We start from the raw sequence: 15664 nt of genomic DNA on the forward strand, positions 1-15664 counted from the left end.
GTAGAGCCAGTAAACATGCCATCTGGTGGCTAGCCTGGATAAGAATGGAGATTGTGAAACTAAATTCAACTCATGTTTGAACAGTGCAGAACTTGAGCACACAGCATGTGTATACTACAACGTGATCTGCCACACTAGGTAAATCATCTGGTTTTGGATTTATTTACTAAGTGTGCCCACTAGGCCCATCCACCCTTCTTCTGCTTTTGTATTTGTTTAACTGACTGGGTATCCCCAATGGCACACCTGACAGTCTTCTGGTTTTGAATTTAGTTAATTCACTAGGTATGCCCACTAGGCATATCTGCCTATCCTCTTATTTTGAATTTATTTAGTTCACTGGGCATGTCCACAGGCACACCTGACCATCTTCTGTGCTTGTATTTATTTAATTTACTGGGTATGTGCAAAGTCATGCCTACCCATCTCCTGCTTTTGTATTTATTTAACTTACTGGGTATACCCACTAGCACACCTGCCCATCTTTTGTTTTTGTATTTATTTAATTTACTGAGTATGCCTATGGGTACATCTGTTCATCTTCTTTTGTATTTATTTAATTTGCTGGATATGCGCAGTTGGCACACATGCCCAGGTGTAACCACTAGGCACATGTGCCTCTTTCCTATGCAATGGATTGTCTTGGTGACTTCACCAGTATTGCACAGTGTGGAAGTGGAGAATTTCATAGCCATTCCAATGATTACAATGGTGGAACTCAATAAGTCAGTAGCTGTAAGCATTTATGTCATGAGCCCTTGTCATATTTTTGGACTTGTTGCTATTGCTCAGATAACAAACATGCATAATAGAGAACACACATCTTTGTTTATAATGTTGCATTTTTATTCCACTTACTCTGGGTTTGAGAAGGATTTTGTTTAACAAAATGTGATGATACGTAAAGAAAAATGTAAACAACCCAAGTTGGAATAACAGCTTCAGAAGCTGGAAGAGCTGGGGAGGAGTGGACTAGGGATGGAAAGCTTAGTTCAGCATGCTCACCTGTGAGGGAGGGTTCTGGGGCTTCTCCTTGGTGACCTGATGCTCCAGTAGAATGGTGAAGGCTGATCTCCCAAGAACAGGAGGGAGCGATACGGATGGGTCAGCTCATGCCAGTGCAGTTGCCCTTCCGGAGGCATGTCATATAGCTGGCACAACCCCATATCAGGAGCATTTGTGGTCTCTCTGCAGTTAATCAAGAGTCCACATCGCTCTCGGGGGGTGAGGTTATACAACATCCTTAAATGCTGTAATGGCTGCCAGGATGACAGCTCATTTATTGATTCTCACCTTAAGTGGAATGATTGCTCCGGGTACAGCTCTTACTGTGTGAGGAAAGAATTGACAAATAGATCATGGGAGCGGATGATCTGCACATCTGGTTTCAGAAAAAAGTGCAAGTAAAAAATGCTGAATATTATGAAAAACAGTTTGTCATGTGGAAAAAATAACTACAAATCAAACATTCAACAATATTAAGTCTTAGGGGCATGACCAGGATAGGGTAACAGTACTTTTCCCCTCCTCTGCTTCTACATATACTTCTGACAGGAAATTATATTTCTAAACATTTCTAAACAACTTAATTGAGTGAATTAGTTTTATCAAAGATTTTTTTATATAGTCCATTATTTTCCTGTCAAATTCTTCATGGGAAATATTCATTATTATATCCAACCTTATAATGAGTCATACAAAGGTACCTTCACAAGATGCTGGTACTTAAAAAAAGAGATTCATTCAGTACTAACTAAAATTCAAGAATTATCACTTAAGACAGATAAAATTGGACACCAAAATTAAGGATTTTCAACAGAATTGTTCCAAGCAAATGGAACAAATCAACAAAGCTCTGCAGCTGCAAAAGACCCAGATATCAGGTATCGAAGATTCTTTAAATGACATAGAAGGAAGACTGAATGAGGATGAAAATACTATTGAGTTCCTGTTAAAGCAAAATACTCTTCTGCTAGCCAGAATTGATTACCTTGAAAACAGATTTTGCAGGAGTAACATCTGTTTATTTGGATTACCTGAAAGAACTGAAGCTGAAATGATTTATTTTTTTATTATTTATTTGGTATTAAAATATGTTAGAATGTTCAACATTGTGTTACTTAGATTCGCTAGAAAGTTAAGTGCTGTTCTTTCGGTTAACTTATTACATTTCCTTTTACATGTTCTTTCACTTGTTTTTTTCCTGTTTTTAGATATAGGTAATAATGTGTATTATGTCATTTGTCCTCATGATGTATCTCCTTTTGTCTATATGTGGAGCTTTTCTCCCCGGGCCTCTGCTGAAAATGGAAATATATCCAGTTGGACTAGCCCGGTCAACAAATGTAAAATAAAATAAAAATAAATAAATAAATATTTTTTATCTTCCTGGATTCCTAAAATTTTAGACTTACCAGAAGCACTCTCATTCGGACTAGAGAGAGCACATAGATCCTTAGTTACTCCTGCATCTAAAGACAACACTTCTCTAAGGTTATTATTGTTAAATGTTTTTCTTCTCAAGGTAAATAACTTGTTCCTAAGGCTGCCTGGGCTAAATAACCCCTCAAAATAGATGGATGTAACATTTGTTTTGACAATCCCTATTATGCAGCAGTAATATCAAAGAAAAAAACTATTTCTTCCTTTCATTAGAGAACTTAAGAAAAAAACAAATAAAAGTACATCTACTGTTTCCTGCCAGATTAAAGATTTTTCTTTCAGATGAAACTAAACTCTTTGAAGATCTGGACCCTGCATTGTCATATCTAAAAAGTAATAAAATATTAGAAAAACATAAGATAGGGATTGGTCCCTTTTTTCTTAAACAGACAAGCAGAGAAAAATGGATGGAAGGTAAATGAAAAGAAGAAATTAAAAGACAAATGACTGGTTTCTTAATTTATATATAAAGAAAATAAAATGCTAATGATTGCTTTTCTCCTTATATAAATGTCTGTTCTTTAGCTTCATATTTTTAAACAATACTTGAAAATATGCCATACTCAACTATAACATAAACAGAAGTTAGAAAATAAACAAGAAGTCTGCCATTACAAGTTTACCTAACCTTTTTATGTTATACTTGCCTATTTTATAAACAACCAATACTTTCTTGATATGTTATAACAAAACAATTATTAGGTCTTTTTTAGTCTCAGTCCTTATTTAAAAGAAACATATAGCCCTTATACCAAAGTTTACACCATGGTGTTGCATTCACAGTTGGTTACCATTAAGCTAACACATGCTTTGTGTCTGTGTGTCAATTGTAGTTGCACTGAGTTTGATTAGATTAGTTTATACATCTAATTCTCTAAGGTCTTATTCCCATCAGTGGGAAATTATTTACTAAAAAAATGGGCTTTGATAATGTGTAGCTGTGCTTTAACAGATAATTGTGATGTGTTTGTTTTTGGGGAGGTGGATACTTCCATTCTTTGTGGATATATTTCATGTTATATTTTGCAAAAGAAGGGGCTAGGATACTTGGAATAGTTTTAAAATAATCTCTCCTTATAGATTTCTTATATATGTTCCTTAATCTTGATAATGAGATAAAACACTGTCAGAGAATTAGAGAAACATGTTGCGTGGTTACAAGATGTATTCTTAAAAAGTAGAAGTAATTTTTTTCTGTCTAGTGCTTGAGCTTTCTCATCTTACATTAAACAGTTGAAGCTTTCCCTGGTAAACAGCTCAAGCTTTGTGAAGTTTCCCACCCATGCAGAGAGTCAGGGGTGTTAACAGCTTATGATTTTGATTGGTGGACAGCTTTAGAAGGTTAATTTAAACAATAGGTGGAACCTATGAATAATGCATTAGCTCAAATATCGCTGTGGTCTCAGTTTAACAAAGTCAATGAAAACCAGAAGATTGTAAATGGAGAGTACAATAAGACACTTAAACTCTGATTTCTGGCTAACTTAAATTAAAATCTAAGTGATATTGTACTGTTAAGACATTGTAGCTTAATATAATTCACTGTGCTATAGTAGGTTGCCAAAAGTTTATTTTTTTCTCTTTCTAGGTGATTAGTTTTGATATTTTTTGAATGAAAAATAAGAATATGGACTTACCTTTTCTGTTGCATAAAGCAATATAGTTTGTTACATAAAAACAATTATAAGAAAGCTATGCAAAGCATGTAAACCAAAGATTTGGTGAATGTTACATTTACATTAAAATCTGCCAGAAGTGTTGCTGTTTGTCATTTAATAAGGAAAACAAAACATTGCTGCATGTACTGTGATATATTCTTGAATACATTTATTAGACTGTATTTCAATGTGCATATTAATATGTTTCATAGAAGCATTACATTAATAGTGATGCAAACATGTATATGACATTGGCATCCTTTGTATTAGAAGTTTGATGTTACTATCAGGAGTATGTTATCATTATACTTCAAGTTATAATATAGAAAACAAAGAAAGAAACCAACCCTAATGTTTAATAGGATGACATAAGATGTGTTACTTTATTATAGTAAACTGCTGAGCATAAATAGCAAGTTGTTGTTGTTTTAAATGTTCCATGACCTCTTTTTATCAATTATTGCATTTTCACCGAATGAAAATAGATCATTTGTGAAGGAAATTGATCTTTTTGAGAGGTACATAATAGGAATCTTTAACTGCAGTACATCAGTTTGTCACCTTTTCAACATGACAGTAGATGAGATTCAAGATTGTATGTAGTTATCGAACAATAATAAGAAATTTTATTTATATCTGTTTTAATGAACATATAACAATGAGAAAATTTTAAGTTAAACAACTTCTGGACATATAATACTTCTCTTATTTTTCACACATGTATATCGGTTTTAAAGGATGCAGACTTGTGTTCACTTTGCTGTTAATGACAATTTTGTTTAATTGAAGCAGAGGGATTAGGGCTTTTTATAATAGATCGGTGGGTTTGCTTGGATGGTTAGAGTATTTAAAAGTGTTAGACTCCATCAGAGGTAGATTTTAAATGTAAGTGTTTAGTTACATTAAAGGTTTTTTGTTTTTTGTGGGAGTCTACAAAAACAATTATGTATCTAATTAAACTTTTAAGTATTAATGTCAGTATGACTATTAATAAGCAGTTCTTTTAACAAGAGATATTACACCGGATCCATATAGTTAATTTTAAGAGAGTTACATCTACACTGTTGACCTGTATACCAAATGACATCAGTTGTATTTCCATAAATGTTAATGGATTGAATAACGGTTACAAGAGGGGTGGTCTAAACAAATATTTGAAGTTATTTAGTTATTTAACTCTCAGGTTATTTATTCTTTTTTTACAAGAAACACACCTGTTGACAAGGTGAAGACAGACTTAATACTAAGTATTACTCTATACTATCTAGTTCACAATGTAATAAAAAAAAGAGTTGCTGCTATATTATGGAAAAATTCTTTGCCTATGCCCAAAATCATTGGCTCATTTAGAGATGATAAATGTATGCTTTGTTCTGTTACCCTAGGATGTAATATGAGAATATTAACCCTTATTAACGTATACTGGATTCCTGGAATAGGAATTACAACTGTTGAACAATTTCTAGAGCAAGTAAGTAAAATTTCAAAAGGCAGTATCATACTAGCAGGAGATTTTAATTGTATATTGTCATGAAAGGTTACTAATCAAAGAGGTAACAGAAAATACAGGCATCGGCAAAGGCATTGTTAAAATTCACCGAGCTATTTCACCTTCGGGACAAAAATGATTTCTCATATCCAGAGTCACTGTTCTTTGCTCATTACTCAGATAGACACAGGACACAATCCAGAATTGGTGGATGGAGTATATTTCTCCAATGAGTTGATAGATAAACTAGGCACAAAACTAGGCACAGTTAAAGTGGTGTCTTGCCCACTGTCAAATCACAGTGCAGTCACTTTTGAGCTGGTTTTACAATCTAACAATAACATTAAGATCAGGAGGATACCAGCATATACAACTTGCTTAAAGGATTTTAAGGACTTTTTTAATTAAATAAAGTATTTCTTTTATAGAAATTAATATAAGTAATATTTCAGAAATCTATCTATGGGATGCACTAAAAGCATATCTTTTGGGTGGAGTCACCAATTGGCTATCAGTAAAGAAAAAACAATGGGACAAAGAACTGTACAAGAAACAAGAAAAACTTGCCAAATTAAAACTGGAAAATCAGACAGGTAACAATATTAACATAGAAGATATTAATATTCTACATAGTAAGTATTTGGAAATTTTAAATCATAAAACTAGAATTAATATAGAAAAATTTAAGGTAATTCATTTCACTATTAACCGAAAATCTATACATAGGAAAAGTGATGAAAATAGCAGATATTTTAAAATATTTTAGAAATTATTGCAATAAAATCAATCAGTATAATTTAATAACAGACTCAGAAGGGATAATCAAAACTTTTATAAAAAGTAAATTATCTGATGTGAAATTAATTGATAAACCTGCCTCAATGTATATAATTAAAACTCAAATTAACAAATTAAAACCTAACAAGGCACCAGGTAGTGATGGAATTATACTATAGCTGTACAAATTACTACCTAAAGAAGCATTAAACATATTACACAATGTTTTTTTCTATAGTTAAAAACTTAACAAAAGTTCCTCCCTCCTGGAATATATACCCTTCTCTCCCCATTTTTAAAAACTAACAAAGATCCAACTGAATGATCTTTGTACAGACCAATTTCACTTTTAAATGTAGATAATTATTCATGGAAATTCATGTTAATAGATTAAAATGTATTTTACCTTCCACAATTAATGATGATCAAACTGGATGTTAAGTTATCAATCTCGCCTTCATTCTTGCTGGATGGGTTCGGAGCCGATCCTCGGCTCCGACTCGGCACTTGCTAAGCTCAAGAGCTAATTTTACCAGCTCGAGGCAACCCTATATCCCATGATGCAAGGCGGAGACTACCCAGATCTCGTTTGCCGCTAACGAGGTGCCTTCTTTTACCAGCTCTAGGTAAGTGAATAGTTTTTGAGACTTTTCGTCTACCCCCATTAAATTTATATATATAATTGTTTTTTGTTAACTTTAACGACTTACTTTAACCCTATTCCGTTAGTGTTCCCTTTTTTTCGAGTATTTTATTCCCTTCCCTAGCTTAGGCCTTAGGCCTTCCCCTCCCTAAATTTTTTCCCGTCAGGGATTGTTTGTGTATGACTGTGTGTTATCCCTGTTTATTTTAAATTGTTGGATTGAGTGTGTTTGTGTGTGTGTTACTGTATTGTGTTTCCTCGACACAGTTATGTCGAAGGACACTAAGGTCTCAGGCTTCAAGAAGTGTGACTCGTGCTGTCAGAAGATGTCTCTGACAGACGGTCACACTTCTTGTGTTTATTGCCTGGGACCTTTGCACCTGCAGGACTCTTGTGCTATCTGTCATGCCTTCAGCCCAGGAGTCCTGCAGGAGCGAAGAAATAAGCTGATATTAAGGGGCTTATTAAAGCCCGAGAGCTCCCCGACTAAGTCGGCGCTGGGGAAGCCCTCGAAACCTGTTAAGCCTTCGGCTGAGACTTCCAAGCCGTCGGCTTTGGGTTCACCCTCACCAGGGTCGAGATTGGCTCCAGCTGGAGCCGATCCTTCCACCTTACCAGTCTCAGTATCGGCTCCATCCGGCACTGACACTGCCAAATCCAGACATTCAGTGTCGGCTCCGGCTGGAGCCGACGTATCTTCGGCTCCGTTGGCTCCATCGATCTCAAAAAAGTGATCTCGATCCCCTTCAGTGGAATCCATACGTTCGGCTCCGAGATCGCCCTTGCTCTCGGAGCGGAGCCATCGGAGCCGTTCTTCTCGGTCGTCCAGGCTGTGTGATCACGACCTCGAGAGAGTGGTGAGTAGACTATTAAAGTCTCAGGCATTGGCCCAAATACTCCATAGCCCATCTGAACAGACGGTAGCTATTTCACATCCACCAAACATTCCTCCTTCGACTCTTACAGAGCTCGGAGCCGGAGATCCTCGGAACCGGCACCGTTGTAGCTTCGGAGTCGATACCACCCCTTTCGGCTCCGTCGTCCTCTGCTCCGATCTCCTACTTGAGACCTTCATTGGAGGGATTCGGGCGTCTGGTCTCCCTCGTCGGCTCTGAGGGGGCGAGTGGCATCGGACCCTTGTCCGACCCTGTTCTCCCTCTCGAGCTTGGCGTGAGCTCGGCCCCGACATCTGCCTCGGAGCCTTCCCTCTCGGTGAGGCCTGGGGTTCCTATCTCTTCGGAGCAGGAACTTTCTGGTCTCTCTGACAGGGGAGCCTTCGAGGTGATGAGGAGTGTACTAGCCCCTGGGCTTAGTCAACGGACAGTTCCATCAGCTCCTCCCACTACAGTGCCTGCTGACGTCTCTTCTCACTCTCTTGCTCCTGGACCCAGAGATCCAACGCCTCAGGTTTCCCCATTGGGAATATCTTTCTCTTCCGAGGCTTCTCCTGATCCGTCAGGTGAACCCCCGCGTAAGAGGACATGTAAGAGGAAACATCTAGACTCCCCTGAGTCTACTACATCAGATACTGACCTGGATGAGTCGGAGGGATCCCCAAGGTCCTCCTCTGAGGATGTCTCATTCTCAGACATCCTTGAACTCCTTAAGCAGAGGGGGAACTGGCCCTCCCTTAATCCTTCTGAGGACTAGTGGCGTTCGGATCTTGACCCTCCACCTCCTGGGTGTCTCCGCCTTTCGACCCTCTTATGGAGGTAGTGGCTCGGAAGGCGTGGATGGCTCCGGATTTGGTGGAACCTATCCCTAGGAGTCCTTCAAAATTTCTTACGGCCCCACAAGGTAGACAATACTTAACAAAGGGTGTCCCAGTTGATGCCATGGTGGTGGCTGCTGCCACCAAGAAGAAACTAGCTGATCCTTCAGTACCTGTCCATCCTCCTAACAAGGATTCTAGGACTATGGACAGGTACGGCAAGCGGATTTTTTTCGTCAGCGACTTTTGCCATGAGATCGCTGAACTACTTATGCCACTTCATCCGCCTCCAAAGAGATGTTCTTAAAGAGTTGGGAGAAGTTTTACAGGATCCGTCAGCTGCTGGGTCTCAGGATAAGATTAGCTCACAGCTAGGTATCCTTAACTCCATTGTTAACTCCTCCATGCGGCTCATTTCTTATGCAGCCGATGGAGCGAGTAGGGCCACAGGCACAGGAGTGGCTTTAAGGCTTCAGTCCTGGATGCGGCTTTGTAATTTTGCAGACCCCTTCAAGGCGTCCTTCACAAACTCCCCCTTTGATGGGTCGACCTTGTTCGGACCTCAAGTGAAAGACACTTTGACTAGATGCGAACAAGATGGCAAGACTCTTTCTGCCATAGGAATCCATTTCTCCACCCCTTCAAGACCTTACCCCAAAGGACAGAAGGGAGGGAAAATGTGGTTCCGCAAATCTCAAGGAGTCACGCCTGACGCACGAAGTCAGTTTACCCCCAGAGGCAGAGGGGGGTAACAATAATAGAGACCGCCCTAGGAGCAGAGGTGGTCCACAGAATCAGGGTAGCAGAGAGCCTCTTTCTGACAAACCCTTCCAGCATCCCTGAGATGTTGCCCGATTGTCCGCCTTCAGAGGCAGTCGGGGGAAAAATTATCACTGTACCCAATAGCCTGGCTTTCCCTTTCTCAAGACAAATGGGTACAGTCAATTATATCCGAGGGTTACAAAATTCCCTTTATTCAAACCCCAGTTCAACAAAAGGGAACCCTTCCAGACGTTCCACCTCGTCTAAGGGAACTAGCAGTACTAGAAATATCAAAACTGCTAGTAAAAAGAGCCATCCAGCCAGTCCCAGCGGACCAAATAGGATCCGGAATCTACTCAAGGTTCTTTTTAGTTCCAAAAAAGACAAGGGACTGGAGACCAATATTAGATCTGAACAAACTCAACAAGTTTGTAAAGAAATCAAGATTCTGGATGGTCACGCTTCAGTCCATTCTGCCCTTTCTGGGCAAGGACAATTGGATGTGCTCGATAGATCTTCAGGATGCGTACTATCACATAAAATTCACAGACGCCCAGAAGATTTCTCCGCTTTCGGCTGGGGACCAGTCACTTCCAATTCAGAGCCCTGCCCTTTGGACTCACTACAGCCCCCAGAGTGTTCACCAAATGTATGGCAGTGGTTACGGCTCACCTGAGACGTCAAGGATTCCAGGTGTTTCCATATCTAGATGACTGGCTCCTCACTGCCACCACCAGGCATCAGCTTCTCCAAGCCAGAAATTACACCATTCACATTTGCAGAGGTCTAGGAATTTCTATAAATTTCGAAAAATCTGCCTTGTCGCCTTGTCAATCTATTACTTTTATAGGTGCAAGATTGGACACCGTACAACTTTCAGCAAAGTTAACAGACCAAAGGATATTGGACATTCAAAGACACGTCCAGGTGATTCTTCTCAGCAACAAAATTCAGGCCAGATTTGCTCTAAAGGTATTGGGTCTTATGGCGGCCGCTATAACACTTCTTCCCCTTGCCCGCTTTTACATGCGTCTTCTACAATGGATGCTGTTCACCCAATGGTCTTTTCAATAACTTCCCATGCGTCACAAGATCATAGTAACTCCAACTTGCAAAAGGCATCTGACTTGGTGGATATCGTCCCCTCAAATCCATCAAGACAGACCTTTTGTTCCTCTTGCCCCAGTTGCCACGGTTACATCGGACGCCTCCCTGATCAGGTGGGGGGGGGCATTATCAGGGCAGAATGGTCCATTGCACTTGGCAACCTTTCGAGTACCATCTGCACATAAATGTTCTGGAGATGAGAGCGGTGCTTTTAACGTTGCAAGCCCTCAACGACTCTCTTCCCCTGGGAACTATTGCAGTCCAAACGGACAATATGTCCGTAGTGTGGTATATAAACAAACAGGGCGGAACCAAGTCCTATCCACTGTGTCGAGAGGCTCTCAGACTTTGGCAATGGGCAATCTCCTCTCACCGGTTTCTGATAGCAACGCACACTCCCGGGAAATCCAACATCATAGCGGACAGTTTGAGCAGAGCTATTCTCATGCCTCACGAGTGGTCTCTCAAACAATCAGTGACAGAAGAGATTTTTCAGAAGTGGGGCCTTCCTTGCTGCGACCTTTTTGCTACACCTCAAAACAGCAAATGCCCAGACTTCTTCTCTCTCTTCCCCCTTCCAGGCCATCCCCCCAGAGACGCTCTAACCCAAGATTGGCCCCGGGGACTTCTTTATGCTTTTTCCCCTTTTCCGCTGATACCTCAGCTAATTCAGAAAGCAACCGCCTTGAGAGCCAAGTTGATTCTCATTGCCCCTTATTGGCCTCGACAGATATGGTTTCCGTTCCTACATCGTTATGTTTTGGTACAGCCATGGCATCTGGACCCGGTTCCAGATCTGCTGACCCACCAGTCTGGTCAACTGCACCAATCCATACCTTCTCTCAACCTCACTGCTTGGTTGCTCCACTTCCATCCTTAGCCAGGCTTCCTATGATTTCTAATCCTGTACGGGATATCATAGTAGCTTCCCTAAAATCGTCTACCAGAAAGATTTACACTAGTAAATGGCGACGTTTCTCTTTCTGGGCAAAAGCTAGGAACTTAGACCCCTATACTGCTCCAATTCATTAGGTATTGGACTTCCTAGCTGAGATTTTTTATTCAGGATCCTCTTCTTCCACAGTGAAAGTTCAACTGGCAGCCATTTCAAATTTTCATATAGGCCTTTTGGACCACAACATTATGTCACATAAACTTTGCAAGGCATTCCTTCGAGGTATCTTTTTATTGAAACCTCCAATTAGAGACCCCCCACCACAGTGGGATCTAAATTTAATTTTAACATCCTTGATTCTTCCCCCATTCGAACCTGCAGCTGCCTGTTCTTTGAAATTGCTTTCTTGGAAGACACTTTTTCTAGTTGCCATTACTTCTGCCAGGAGAGTATCTGAGCTTCATGCTCTCTGCATTCGTCCTCCCTATTTAATATTCCACAAAGATAGGGTATCTCTAAGGACTAATCCGTCTTTCTTACCAAAAGTGACATCGCAGACGAACCTAAATCAATCCATTGATCTTCCAGTATTTTTCCCGAATTATTCTGATAGAGCGGAACAAAAGTTACATTATCTTGATGTTCACCGCCAGATCAGATATTATCTGGGCAAGACTAAAATTTTTAGGAAATCTGATCAACTGTTTCTATCCTATGCAGAGAGCAGGAAAGGCCTTCCAGTTTCCAAGGTAACTTTATCTAGATGGCTGTCTTCTGTGATCGCTTACATTTATCAGCTCAGAGGCAAAGAGTTGATTTCTAAGCCAAAAGCCCATTCTACCAGAGCTCTAGCTACATCTACAGCTTTTCAAGCTAGACTTCCAATAGACACTATTTGTGCAGCAGCCACATGGGCCTCTCCTCTTACCTTTGTTTCACATTACAAATTAGACTTGGCTTCCAGAGACAGAGCGAATTTTGGTTCCACCGTTCTCAAGAGTCTGTTACATTGAGCCACCCAGGATAGAGGTGCTAGGCACGCGGTCCCATCCAGCAAGAATGAAGGCGAGATTGACAACTTAACATTTAGAAGTTATGTACCTACCATAACGTTCCATGTTAGTTGTCTTCTCTCGCCTTCTTTCTTGGCCCCCTCCATCCCCGTAGCCTGGTCAGACCGGGAAGATTATGCATCTTCTATTAAGAGGTTATTCCCTTTTTCTAGCTGTTCAACTTCTAGTGTCACTAGATTAGGTTGATCCTTTCTTGAGGGTTATGATGTTATTTAGTATTGTTATTTTTCTTCCTCCTCTTCAGTTGGAAGAAAATATTACTATTTCTTTAGCTACCAAATGAGATCTGGGAAGTCTCCGCCTTGCATCATGGGATATAGGGTTGCCTCGAGCTGGTAAAATTAGCTCTCGAGCTTAGCAGTGCCGGAGCCGAGGATCGGCTCCGAACCCATCCAGCAAGAAAGAAGGCGAGAGAAGACAACTAACATGGAACGTTATGGTAGGTACATAACTTCTAATTTTATTCTAAATAGAAATACTTATGACAATATCAAAAACTAATGACAGTAATTAACTATGTAAACAAAACAAGAGTGTCTAGACATTAATAGTGCTTTTGACTCTGAATTGGAAATATCTTTTGTTAGTCTTACAGGAATGTAATTTTCAAGTAATTTTACACATCTTATAAATGATGTTTGTGACAAATCATTTTGCATAAATTAAAACAGGTACTTTTACTTCTGATTCAGCACAAATCTTGAAGGGAACTAAACAAGGGTGTCCTCTTTAACCCCTGCTTTGCACTCTAATTATGGAACCTTTTGCTAATTTTATTAGGTCAAATTTAGAAATAAAAGGCATTAGCTTAAAAGCAAATTTGGTTTCTGAAATCCAGTTATTTTCTGATGACATTCTTCTGATACTGAGTGACAGTGATAGTTCCCTTTCTGCTGTTTTTAAGGTAGTGGATGAGTTCCAAAAAATCTGGTCTTTCCTTTAATGATAAAAAAAAAAAATACTACCTGTAAATGCCAGTATTGATAGGATAAATGATAGCTGTACTAAATACATTGTCAGAGAGAGAAAATTATAGCAGGTAAAATTAATGATATAATAAATTCCAGTTTCACTAACAGCATAATCAGTATAAATAATCTAATAAATACATGGAACTAATTTTTCTTCACAATGGAAGAGAGACTATAATTAAATGATTATTTTACTGAAAATCTTATATGTTATTCAATCATTATCTTTACCTCTATCTAAAACATGTATTAAAGAATTTAATACATTAATTTTAAATTTCTTTGGATCCCCAAGAAACCAAGAATTGTCTTAAATCATGATGTAAGGGACTGAACAGCAGGAGGGGTTGGACTACTAGATCTGGAACTATATTTATCATCAATTATAAAAATAGTATTTCTTTGGATAAATATTTTCACACCTAGGTGGAAAGAGTTTCTAAGATGCCTTTTCATAAAATTTAAACACAACAAACTGTAATGATAATCTTGTACTACACAATAGTTTACATTGGTTGCTAAAAGATTACTTTTTGGAAAAGATTTACTAGACAACTGACTTTTATTTTTACTATATTAAATACCTTTAGAAACGTAATTTATAGAAATCCAACATATAAGGCATAGAATTTTCTTCATTTTTCTGTAGCATACACTCAAAATAATATTTTCACTTCAAAGTTAGACACAATGATTACTTTTTATAGAAAAAATGTGATATATTGGTTTCAATTAATGAATAATAAAAAACTGTATTCTTTTCATTATATCATATGTATGATTTAAGCAAAGATACGTAGTTGGATGTACAGTCTTGTGGACATGTAGAAGTTCAAATTAAGTTAATACAACCAAGGGTAAGAGGTCTCCTCCCAAAATTAATTGAATTTTAATACTGTTAATACAACAAAACTCACTGAAAGAAGGTCTTTTTTCCAAATTATATAGAGGGGTGAGGAAAGAAACAAAAAGCTGAAGTGATAATTATTGGAACTATTTTACTCACATTAACAACAGACCTCCCGATAAAGAGGATAACAAATAATTTTAATATTTTCCAGACAGAGAACTTTTATTTTTAGATGGAACATTTTTACTTTGACATTCTTGCACAGAGCTTTCATCACACCTCATAAAGTTGAATTAATGCTTAAAAAGAAGGAAGTTTGGTGGAGATGTAAACAGGAGCTTAAAGGAAATTAATGACACATGTTCTTTGAAAGTGTTGTACTTGCACCTTATTGGAATAACATTAATCTTTTTTACAGGCTTTACTTGGGGGACAGTTTTCTTTTATCCGAGTCATTAATTATTTTTAATACCCCTGTTCCTGTTTGTGTTAAAAGAATGAAATACCCCCTTTTATGGTCCATTTCATCAATTGCGAGGAAAGTTATAACCAAGAATTGGAAGAATGAAGCTACACCCTCTTTCAAAGAATTCACAAATATTGCAACTGATGTATGTCAACAGGAAATTATCACCACTAAATCAAGATCTACTAGAATCCCCTCCTACTGTAATACATGGAAAAATGTCAAGGAAATGGTTGATAAAAATAGCTATGCTCATACCAATTGTATAGGAATTTTTTGAGAATCTTCATTGTTAGTAGTCACTCTTGTAAATAGTTATGTGTTCTTTTTCATAGTGCTCTTTTTTTATGCTAATAATTTTCTAAATACATTTATTGCCATGATCAATTTGTTTAGTTAGAATCTAATAAAAACTTAAAAAAAAAAAAACAGTATCAAGTCTTTATTACATGTATAAAAAAGTTGAGGTCCTAATGTCAGCCCTGGATGTACCCCACAACCAGTACTGTGTTCTTCAACATCTTTGTCTTTTTTGGTTCTTCATGTTCAGCCACAGAATGAGTCAGAACTCTGTATTATGAAACAATAATCTACACCCTTAGTAATCAGTTTGTATATTAAAACTGACTGGTCAGGGCAGTTCCACTGGCTTAGAGGTCTGAATCCCTAACCATATCCCAGGAATCTTGAGTTCACTTAGCAGCTTATGTGCGCTTTATGGGGGAAGCCAGGGCACAGTGGAATGCACACATGTTCTTCATGTTTCACTCTTGCAGTCATCACACTTGGGTTATCTGCCTGCAGGTAGCCCTCAGTCGAC

The 15664-nt window shown here is 38.4% G+C and overlaps 1 protein-coding gene across 2 annotated transcripts in view; it reads left to right on the forward strand.

Moving 5' to 3' along the window:
• LOC122797053 (polyamine-modulated factor 1-binding protein 1-like) overlaps positions 1-15664 on the forward strand; it is a 2450839-nt gene that overhangs the window by 304724 nt on the left and 2130451 nt on the right. The gene's annotated exons all lie outside the window — the stretch shown is intronic.

Source organism: Protopterus annectens, chromosome 3.part0, assembly GCF_019279795.1.
Source record: "Protopterus annectens isolate FY-2018-M chromosome 3.part0, PAN1.0, whole genome shotgun sequence".
NCBI lineage: Eukaryota > Metazoa > Chordata > Ceratodontiformes > Protopteridae > Protopterus > Protopterus annectens.